This window comes from Mixophyes fleayi, chromosome 12 (genome assembly GCF_038048845.1).
Source record: "Mixophyes fleayi isolate aMixFle1 chromosome 12, aMixFle1.hap1, whole genome shotgun sequence".
Classification (NCBI taxonomy): Eukaryota; Metazoa; Chordata; class Amphibia; order Anura; family Limnodynastidae; genus Mixophyes; species Mixophyes fleayi.
Window position 1 is genome coordinate 16,605,557 of NC_134413.1, and position 12,246 is coordinate 16,617,802.

The following is a 12,246-nucleotide window of genomic DNA, read 5'->3' on the forward strand; positions in this document are numbered from 1 at the left end:
CTCAGGGTTAATGCGGAGTTTCATACTCGCTTCAGAAAGCAACACATCCCACCATCCACTTGATTTGTATTGCTCCATCCTTCAGCTCATAGAATAGAGCGAAATATTTCACCAGGTGCATGGGAATGACTGCTGCGCAAGGATCTACACACAGTGATTCCAAATAAGCGAAACAGAGTAAATAAATTATTTTATAATTACAATATTTTTGTACATTGATTATAGGACACTACCCTATACTTAAAGGGGTATTGAATTTTTTCTGGTAGTGCCTCCTTAAAAATTCCTCAAAACATGGTTGATTTTGGGCGTTCTTGAAAAGAGTTTGTTCTGCTTGTATACGGTTTTGTGTTTTGTTTTGTTTTTCCCCTAAAATTCCCAATGTTTTCACTTTAAAAAGTAGAGTGAAAATATAGGTACTTGGTTTATTTATTTTTTTGTCCTGAGCAGTCATTATTCTACCTGAGATAAAGTCTGTATGTAAAACAAACCTAAATACTTTCACTGTCCCTGGTATATTAAGGGCTCTCTGCTTGTTCACACTTGGCATCCAAGGCGAATGTTTGGACTATGATAGTTCTGCAATGTGTAATATATATCTATATATCTTGGCTAAAATGATTAGGTGAGAAAATAATCTATGCAAAACTTTGTAACTCTTTGTATACTTTTTTTGTTTACGGAAATAAATTTCTATCAAGAATGTTTCATTTGTGTTTATTGGTACTGGTTTTAACGAGAACAGTTTATATTTTTAATGTGTTATTTAGGAGTAAATGAGTTAGAACATTGCAGTATATCTCTTATCATTTTATTGTGCTGTTGGTAATGAATAATGTTTGTGCCTCCTACAAAGAAGACCAAGGTACGTTAAAGCGTACCTTAGCTTCTTTGTAAGAATAATCAGGTCTCTTTCCTTTAATGGGCAAGAGGAATTATGCAGTGTGGCACTGGAGCATAAAGGGCCCAGTGTTAGGTGCCCACCTAATAGCATGCTAGAAGGACATGGTAAGCCGGCTATCTGTCCAACAGACACAAATTGACATTAGCTCTGGTTAAGCAGGATTCGTCCATTTCTGGGTAATAGTAAACATCATGCATAACAAGCATAGCCCACCCCATATGCAGGGATTGGCCACCTTACCTTTTCGGGTTTCACCAAGTAAAGTTGCGCCAGCCAGTATATGTCCTTGAGGAAGGGCTGCCTTTCCTTCGGCCTCACCAAACCTCATGAACCCAAATCCACATGCATACAGCGACATCTAAATATTCTCAACCAGATTAACTTCTCATCTTCATTCAAACTACTCCTCTTTCCTATAACTACCCTGTCCTAATCTAGCTGCCTCTTTCTGCAACAACACACCCTCTTTAACCCTAGACAGTGCAGCTTAGCCACCATATATGGTCTCTGGCGATCCAAACCTCAACCAGGGCGTAGACCTGCTATTTGGAATAATAGTCCACTGAGCGCCGCTAGAGGAAATCTCGCTCCAAAACAAACCTAGTCTTCTATAAACTCATCCTTTCATCTTACAACGCGGCCTCTTCACTTGCCAAGCAGACCCACTTCTATATATAACATCCACCCAGCCTACTGTGCCTCTTTGCCACATTCAACTCCCTCTCTACTTACCTGCATCACCTCCCTCTTTTCTCTCCACCTATTTCACAGCAAGATATCTTCACATGCAAGGCCCCCCACACCCATCCACCTCCAATCCATTATCCCCAGTAAATGAGGATGAAGTCACCACCCTTCCCTCCATTGGTCTTCATGACACTGCTCTTTCCAGATTCATTTTCTACTATCATCTCTACGTGTGACACATTCTCCCTTCCACTCTCACTTGATGTTGGGGTCCCTCACGGCTCTGTTCTCATCCCTCTCACTGTACACCTCTTCTTTTGGTGAACTTGGTCTCTTGTTGAAGTAATTCACTTTGCATCTTGGGTGAAAAAAAGGCATATTCTAGTAATATTTCAACAGGCAAACAAAACTCCTGTCCATTCTCTCATCATCTTCTCCCTCAACTCTTGCAACCTACTTCTATCTGTGATACCTCTCAACCATCTATCTTCACTTCTATCCATCCCAAATGTTGCAGCAAAACTGAACTTACCACTAAACCACTTTGAAAACCTCTACCTTGGCACCCCATAGCCTCCAGAATCCAATTCAGATTCCTCTCCTACTAAACCCTCAGCAACGTTCTCTCTTTACACATATCCATCCTCATCTCAAAATAATGCACCCACCAGCCTCTTTGATGTACCTCTTACCTTCTCTGATAACCTCCTCTCACTCAAACCTACAGGAATTTTATCCACTTATGGAATTCCATACCTTGTTCGATCATAATCACCCCCAGCATACAAGTCTTTAAATGCTCTTTTCATTAGAGCTTACCTTACTCCCACCTATACTACTCACACTGGTACACCCTCACATCCTTCCACATCTCCACACTGAACCACACCATCTCCTCTCGTCTCAGCTGTGCTCTTTTATCTCTAGATTGTAAACTCTCTCATAAGCGGCGTCCTTCCTTCACTTTGCTTTCATTTCTGCATTTATTTTGTCTACCTGTAGGACCCTGAACCAAGGACAGGTGCACCAGTCAGATGAAATTTATATATAGCAGAAAAGATCACAAACACACACATACGTAACTGTTGATGAAGGATTTGCCAATCTCAAAATTTACAAGAGAAAAAAAAAACCAGGTAAATAGTTCAAATGAGATGTATTCTTACCTTCCACCAAAAATTCTATGTAGAACATACAACTCTGTCTCAAAGGAATATATTTATACATTTTTATCGGTCTAAGTAATACCCGAAAAATGCAGTCTAAAAATCGCTTAGAACAACAGATTCTATTATGTGTCACAATACATAATCATCACCATTTATTTATATAGTGCCACTGATTCCGCAGCGCTGTACAGAGAACTCATTCACATCAGTCCCTGTCCCATTGGAGCTTACAGTCTAAATTCCCTCACACACACAGACAGACAGACAGAGAGATAGAGATTAGGGTCAATTTTGATAGCAGCCAATTAACCTACCAGTATGTTTTTGGAGTGTGGGAGGAAACCGGCGCACCCAGAGGAAACCCACACAAACACGGGGAGAACATACAAACTCCACACAGATAAGGCCATGGTCGGGAATTGAATTGCCCTACAGATACCATAGTATGCATACATAAAGAGAGAAATATTTAGGGACTTCATCTGTGTAGTCCCACCTTTGAGAAAAGAATCTGTAACCAATCCACATCCAGTATTCATCCGATTAACCATCTGGAAATAGTTGTAGGAACTTGGAAAAGCTTGTCCGTTTTGACGCTAACGGAGACCTGTGATAAATGTCTCAAAAAAACACAGAGGGTAACTATCCCGGGATTGGAGTATTCGATATCTGCTTTATTCAAAGCAATAGAAAGCAATTATAAGTCTCTCACTATAGCTGCACTAATTACCAACCTCTGCTCCAGGTGGCAAACCCTGTTTCACAATATGCCGTGCAAAAGACAATCAATAGAGAACTCACAGTATGTAATCCATTTCCTTAATATCCCGTCTCTGTTATTGAGAGCCTGCTGTAGTTCCAGGTCCCCACGTATTCAATAGTGTTTAGTAGCAATGCAGGTAAGCCATCCAGACCGGTTTCTTCAGCAACCAAGCTGATTGCATTAGAGAATAAGAATGAAAGGAAACACTTTTCAATATTTAATGCGCTCCTGGCCATTCACATTAGCCAAAAGGTTTTGTGGCAGGTAAGAATTCATATATAGTTTGCGCTATTTCCTTTTGTTTAGTTTTTTTTGTCTTGTGTGACCCTGTTTAATGTACGCTCTGTTTCCACGCTGAGAAGAACTGCAGCACCGTACAATTCTAGAACCATAAGAAAAATTTCTTTTGGTCATGTTTGAAAAGATGAAGATGACCTCCAGGCAGTCACAGGTCTTTTAGTAGCCGAATCCAGATAGCGGTTACAGGTAGGGAGCGTTCATCCCTCAGCCAAACCGCCGTCCAAGCAGTGACACACAACTCAAGAATGTAGTACGATGATTGGGTACAGGGCACTCAATTATTTTATTTCCATCACATACCTTAAAAATGCTATTTTATAGCTGTACTGTATGTAGAATTACGTGTATTTTATTTTAACAATTTACATTTTCTGTGTCAGGATGATCATTTAGCCTTCCACTCTGGTATTGGGTATATTAAATTGAGACATTTTAGCTTCTGAAGCTCAATATGAATAACCTAGAGGCATTGAAGTCTTGAAAGCTTAAAGTCATCTACTCAATTACCCAATAAAAAGTATACTCCCAGTTATCACCGTTAGGTTGTTACGACTCTGCCTATTCTTTGTATCTAGCAGCAGTACCTCATACCACCAGAGATGCTGCTGTCCTGTTCCTGAACTCTTCAACATGCCTGAAGGAGTTAATCTCCTTGCCTGATGCCTAATTAGAACTGCACCTGTCACACTGCTTCAAATATCTGCCTCTAGCTGTACTCTGTGCAGTTCATCTGTTTATTCCTGGCTGCTGCTTGTTTCCCCCTGTTCCTGTGTTTGCTCCATTGCTGCTTGATCTTCTGTTATGACCCTCAGCTTGATTCCTGGACCCTGCTCGTTTGTCTGTTGCCCTGACCTTCGGCTTGACTTCTGGACTTATTCGCTTGTGACCCTGATCTCTGCCTGGATATTTGGATTCTGTTAACCTGATCTCTGCTTGATCCCTGGACTCTGCCTGCTTCCCTGGACAGCCTTGTGCCTCCTAGACTGGGTTAACTTATAGTACCTGTTCCTGCCATTCATCTGTACAGTCACTATTTGGAACCTGTTCTTATCCGTGGATTTGAGTTATCCTTGTTTATGTATTTGCCTGAATAAAGACATTTTGCTTTATACTTCCGTTGCTGCTTCGTGAATGCACTAGGAATCATAACATAGGTCACTTAAAAATCTCCACCCAGGGCCTAATTACAATGGAGCACATTCGCGAAAATTGTCCCCACGGACTGCAAGGCAGCCTCCTCCTGCATTGCTGTCACCGGCTTATTATTTACACTTTTAAGAAATCTCCGTTCCAAAATCCTTATACAATTTACAGGTGCTAGAAGTGGGATGTAAAAAGCTTGAATTGAATGGAAAGGAAACAAGTGACTGGGGCTGAAATCCTAGAGCACACGCAAAGTAAGAGACCCTTTGAGATCTCTTGGGTTTTGGCTAGGGTCTGCCCTTGTCTCCCTGGTTCTGCTAGACCCCACTGCATCTGACCTTTTGGTTTTCCTGAATTCTCAGATACACCTTTAGTAAGAATTAGGCTATGTATTGGTGTATATTACTACTCAATAGTACTTGTGTACACAGTATAGAGAGTAAAGGTGGCGTCAGTGTGAGCTTTAATAGCTGCGATAATTGAATGAGAAATAAAAGTGTACAGCCGTACAGAGTCTGACGTGAATGCAAGTGCATGTAAAGGATGGACTCTTAAAGAAGTTTTGAAGACTGTCTAGCCTACATAAAGTGTTCTATACAGAACCCTAATGAATCATAGGCTGTAAACATATATTAAACCCAAACTATTTCCTAAATCCCCACTTAAGTGTGGTGAAAAGGTGACGTAAGTGAGACGAATCCAAACTGACTGTCATTTCTATCTTTGGGATTGTACTTCAGATTAGTGAGTATCCTATTCACTATTTTTAGTAATAAGCCATTCCTTGCTTCATAAAAACCCTTTGTGAACGGAGTTTGAAAAGTGGGTGGTTGTAAAAGTAAGGAAAAGGAATTTCTGGACTCGGGAACATTAACCAGTTTTAGAAACTTTTAGTATGTTCATAAGAGTTGTGAGTATACTACAGAGTGGCATGCCTTTACTAAAGTGGATCCATTTAATTTGTTTCCAAAGCATGGACCATTTAATATTAAGTTCTCTCTGTGGAATATTTGAGTCTAATGAAAATAATGTGTCTCAGGCTCAATGGAACATTCGGAGATTGCTGCTGACCGTGCAATACAGGCAGTTACAGATGCCTTTGTTCTAGGGCTACAGCGCAATATGCATTACAATGCACTATTGCTGCAGGATGGCAAAATAAGTCAATGGCTAAAATTATCATCATTGCTAACCACTGTTTAGTTCGCCAAGAAAAGATAGACAACCTAAAACTAATCTGCAAATTCGAAATGACTTCATGAGTACTAACATTAATCATGGAGTTGAGCAGAAAAGGCTCATAAGATGAGAATGTGGAAGTACGCTTTAATAGCCAGACCTTCAGAGTAATAGAGGTTTTGGTTTGTGACTTACAAAAATGAAGGACAAAAATGGAGAATGTAAGAGTGAATATATCATCTGTAATTGTTTTGAAAGAAATTATGTCATTGCCTTTGGGATTGTACTTAATAAATATGTGATCTTATGTGTAGAAAACAAAGAATAGGCCTTAATATTCAAGAAGAAAAATGTTTCTGAAATAAGTGACTTGTAACAAGAAGGACAATATATTAAGAAGAGTAACTGTTTTCTCAGGAAAATATTATAGTGCACTGTGCATGTACAGTGTTTTTTTGTTTTGTTTTGTTTTCCCACGGTTTCATGTTATAAACACCAGTGTATCCCCTCTATACTTTACATGGGTAAATTATGTCAGTTTAGATATGTACCTGATTTCTAAATAAACGTGACTGGCGTTTCTCACTTTATAGAAGCATTCAGACCTCCATTATTTCCACTAAGCTTACCCATGTGCAAAGACAGATGCCGTTACAGTTATTTAAAAGTGGCTAAAAGATTACTCCTCAGTTTGGTATCACACTAATTATAAATAGTAGCAGAGATACACATGAGCCAGATTAAAAATAAAAAATTTGCAAAGCCTTCAATATTTCTATTGCCCACATTAATCACAAGGAGTTTAGGGATTACTTTTGTGAATATACCACTGAAGTAAACCCAATACCCCATATGAATCATCCAGGATATTCTGAAATTTTGATACAGTGGGTATCATCAGCAGCTATTTATATAGCGCCACTAATTCCGCAGTGCTGTACAGAGAACTCATTCACATCAGTCCCTGCCCCATTGGGGCTTACAGTCTAAATTCCTGGAGGAAACCCATACAAACTCCACACAGATAAGGCCATGGTCACAAATCAAACTCATGAGTCCAGTGTTGTGAGGCAGAAGTTCTAACCACTAAGCCACCATGCTGCCCACTATATTTGGATATTTTCTATTTACACAGTCTATTTCTGCCTCGCCTATCATCCTAAACTCTATTGGAATACAAATTTTCTCTTAAAATTACGTAACCATGTACATTTTGTCTAATGTCTACAATAAATTAAATGATAAAAATTGATCCAGGCATAACAACACATGACTACAGAACATAAGGCATTTGACATTGCTATGTACTTGAGTACAAGTTATTGTTTTGTTATCAGCTATTATAGAGCCAAAGGCTCCATGTCCTTTTCGTCAGTGTATTTACAAACAGGAAATCTTGCGTACACTAAGTCAGAACACTTCCGCCACCATCTTAACCATATTCAGCGCTAAGTTGCTGAACATTTCTCTGTTATATTTGAGAACATGCATTTTAGGGTTAGCGGTCAAGGACGTAAAAGTATCACTTTTGAAAGTATTTATTTTGTATTTTATGGTATGTCAATTTAAATTTTATTAAAAACAAAACTGTTTTTGTTTTCTTTTTAGTGGATAAATAAATTAAATTCAATGCGAGACTAAAGTTATTGTGGGCAGAATGTGACAAAGGTATCACTCCATCATTACCCGAAGCCAAATGAGTTTACAATCAACTCATTTTTATGACAGCGATGCTGCGTCTCACGCTACGGAATGTTGATGGACATCGACTTCATTAAATTTTGTTTATTTTATTTGATTTCTGATCTAATTGCCAGTTAGCATTTATATTCATTTGGGACACTGCACATGCATATATTCAACTTTTTTTGGAGACACATGAATCATCTGGAGCTGTAGAATTTGAGAGCACTATTGGACCGTTTTTCACGTGTCTTTATTACTATCATCAATATGGATTATTGACCCAACTGCCACATTACAGGCTCTTTTTCCATCTTGTTTGGGCTAACATATATATGACCGTTAGGACCTTGTGACTTTCACATCATTTGAGCTTCATTTTTTGTTTTCATCATTTTTTTATTGCCTTGGTGCATAGATTTATCCTCACTCTTTTTGCCCTATATTGAACATTTATTTTTGATTTATTATTTTCCTATGTTTGAGTTTTTATTTTTTTATTTTCTACTATTTTAATTTTTTATTTCTATTTTTATTTTATTATTGTTTAATCTCACACCTTATTTTTATTTTTTCATTCATTATTATCATCATTTTTTTATTTTTCTGATCTTATGTACACCTTTTATAGATCCATTTATCCAGGTTTTGACTTTGCGAGCGCACTTGGGACTTTTATTATTTGTCTATTTTGTCAAGGAGGGATACCTTGGTCCCACAGCTGCTGCCATTGTGTCGCTTAGTCTGTCTTTGAGCGCATTTGTCTATTTGCTCAATGGCGCTCTATGCTGAAGACTACTAGGCTGAGTCACTTACCGTAACAGCTCACTTTACCCACTGAGCAGAGTGAGCGGTGATGCAACTGATCTCCCGTTTGGTCCAATCCCACAGAAGAGCTTCTATAGCGCAAATTGCTGAAAACGTTAATGCTGGTCATAATAGAAAGGTGTCAGAACACACAGTGCATCGCAGCTTGCTGAATATGGGGCTGCAAACCAGTCAGAGTGCCCATGCCGATCCCTGTCCACCGCCGGAAGCTCCTATAATGGGAACATGAGCGCCAGAACTGGACCATGGAGCAATGGTAGATGGCCTGGTCTGATGAATTGCGTTTTCATTTAGATCATGTGGAAAGCCAGGTGCGTGTGTATCGTTTACCTGGGGAAGAGATGGCACCATGGAAGAAGGCAAACCAGCGGAGGCAGTGTGATGTTCTGTGCAATGTTCTATTGACATTCATGTGGATGTTACTTTGACACATACCTAAAGATTGATGGAGACCAAATACACCTCTTCATGGCAAAGGTATCCCCTGATGGTAGTGGTCTCTTTCAGCAGGATAATGCCCCCTGCCACACTGCAAAAATTGTTCAGGAATGGTTTAAAGAACATGAAAAAGAGTTCAAGGTGTTAACTTGGCCTCCAAATTCCCTAGATATCAATCCGACCGAGCCTCTGTGGGATGTGCTGAAAAAACAAGTCCGAGTCATGGAGGTGCCACCTAACAACTAACAGAAGTTAAAGGATCTGCTGCTAACATCTTGGTGCCAGATACCACAGGAAACCTTCAGAGGTCTTGTGCAGTCCATGCCTCGACGGGTCAGAGCTGTTTTGGTGACAGGAGGAGGGACCTACACAGCTGGCTTTAATATTGTGCCTCATCAGTGTATATACAAACTAAGGATGGGGGATTTTTTTGTGGAGAATCCCCCTTTAAATCAAGTTATGTTAATTTTATGAAGCATTTGGAATAGTACAATAAAATAAATTTCCATTTAAGAAGCATCTGACTCATGCCAAAAAAATATGCATTTATATGGACAGTCTAAACCAGCGGTGGCCAATCTGTGGCTCTAGAGCCACATGCGGCTCTTTGAGCTTTGAAATGTTGGTTCGGGCCAGAATCATGAAAGATGTATAGTGTGCCAGGCAGAGGCAGATTGGAAAACATTCAGCTGCTCGACTGACCGAGACGTCTCATCGTGTGACCTCCTCTGTACAATGCAGGAGGTCACAGTGCCACAGATAATTAAATCAGGGAAGGAAAGTGTAGTGTTCTCTGTAGAGTGAGGGGTGTGGAGAGGCAAGTAAGGGGCATGTGAGATCTGAGGAAATGTGAAGAAGCTAATGGGCATTTGGGGAGATCTGATGAATATGTGGATACCTGTTGACATGTGGGGAGGTTTGATTGGCATGCATAGGGAATGTGGGTATATCTGATGGCATGTGGGAAGGTCTGATGAGCATTTCTGGGGCATGTGGAGAGGCGGATGGGAATGTAAGGGGCAAGTGAGGAGGTCTGATGAGCATTTCTGGGGCATGTGGGGAGGTCTGATGAGCATTTCTGGGGCATGTGGGGAGGTCTGATGAGCATTTCTGGGGCATGTGGAGAGGCTGATATGCATGTAAGGTGCATATGGGGAGATTTGACAGCATGTGGGGAAATCCTATGAGCTTGTAAAGAGGTCAGAGGGTTTGTCTATGCAGTAGCAGTGTGAGCTACCATAGAGAGAGTATAAGTAACCCTTCGAACCCCCCTCCACTGGACACAGCTGTGCCAATTTGATGATTACTCTGAACATTTCGGCAATGTGCTGGATATTTTCTTTTTCGCTTAGCAAGATATTGTAAATTATGTTATATTTGCAATGTATGAATGTAAGTTATGTATGAGCGTCTTTATGCTGGGTCTATGCATATGCACACAAATATATAAAAGGTAAAGTTGGCTCTTTGCGGTATTAATAGATATTTTTTGGCTCTTGGTCTCTGACTGCATGACCACCCCTGGTCTAAACCATTTAGTTTTGCAGTTTCAGCTTTACTATAAGCAGCCATAATGACTTCGCTGAAAGTGGGAAGTATTGTGATGTAGAAATCAATGAGGCAATACAAAAGAAATATTTATTTTGCACATATTACTGCTACCAATCCAAACAACTGACTTTATGTATGATACGGACACTCACTGAAATATGGTAGTGATCAATTTGAATTATTTGTGATTCACCCAATTTACTTTTGTGTGTGTTTATATTTATTTCAATGTGAGCTGCCACAGGATGTGCTTTAGCAAATTAAAATTATCAAATCAATGTTCCAACACTAGGTGAATCCAGGGGACTAAACTTGACACATAGCACCATTGTTTAAATACACTTACAAATAGAATTCTAAAGTGTGAAGTAGTAACTCGAGATGGACTCTGTACAGCCATAAAGTCTGGTCCCAACTTTTCAGGCAGTGTTTCCCAAAGCTGGTCCTCAGCAAACTCTAACAGTGCAGGTTTTCCATATCTCCTTGCTGGAGCACAGACAACAGATACACAGGTGATATAAATATGTCACTGGTGACCTGGAAAACCTGCACTGTTAAGGCTGCGGGAGGACTGGATTCAGGACACACTGGTCTAAGGGATTGTTAATATTAAATCACCTACTATATCCATCTTCTTCCCAATTTCCCAAACACAGTTCACTGTGAGCATCATATACAGCAGACTAGTTGCATAAAACAAAGAACAGGAACATAATGTTCCTTCTTCTTCTTGGAATTATTTAAATAACCTTCCCTTCCTAAACCACTAATCTCTGCACTTGATGTACAATTCATAAACAATTGTACCCAGCTCTCCGTTTTCCTCACAGTAACAGTATCCGGGCCGTAAACTGTGACATGAACTATTTATAGACTAAAGTCACAGGTAAAATAGCCCTTTAATTAGAAAAAACTGATTTTTTTTTTTGTCCTGTACCTGCCCAGATAAATAAAAGGAATTAACAAATGTTTGCCCAGAGAACCCAAATAAATAGAAGGCATATATAGTACAACCACCGTGAAGTGGCGGGTGGCTTTACATACAGGTGTGCAACTGAGATTTCTGCATTATTATGTACAAATAAAAATAGCAGCTCCGTTGCTGGTTATAGCAGAGTGCTGGGGGAGTTTTCTCTGTATTTGTTCTATGCTGGATAACCCCCCGTTTCAAGCACCTGCTATGAACCTATAAATTGATTGAGCAACTTCTACTTCTGTGTATATTACAACCATGTCAGAACATAGACTAATCCCCCTGAGAAAGTCACATCATGTGAAGAAACGCGTCAGGTTCGTCTTTCTGTATTGTTTGTTTGAGAGGCATGCTACGGTGTCAGTAGGTGATGGGGAGTGCTGGTGCTGTATTGCCATTTGGAGGAGTTTGGGGTACCTCTTGGTAAGTTAGATCTCAATTAAAAGCACATGTATGACTCAAAAATATGGACTCTCATTATTTAGAGTTAGGACCAACCTATTAGTCGATGCACCATGAAGTGGCGGGTGGCTTTCCATACATATGCAAAATGTCTGCAACTAAGATTTCTGCATTTTTATGTACAAGTAGAAATAGCAGCTCCGTTGCCGTGTATAGCAGCATGCTG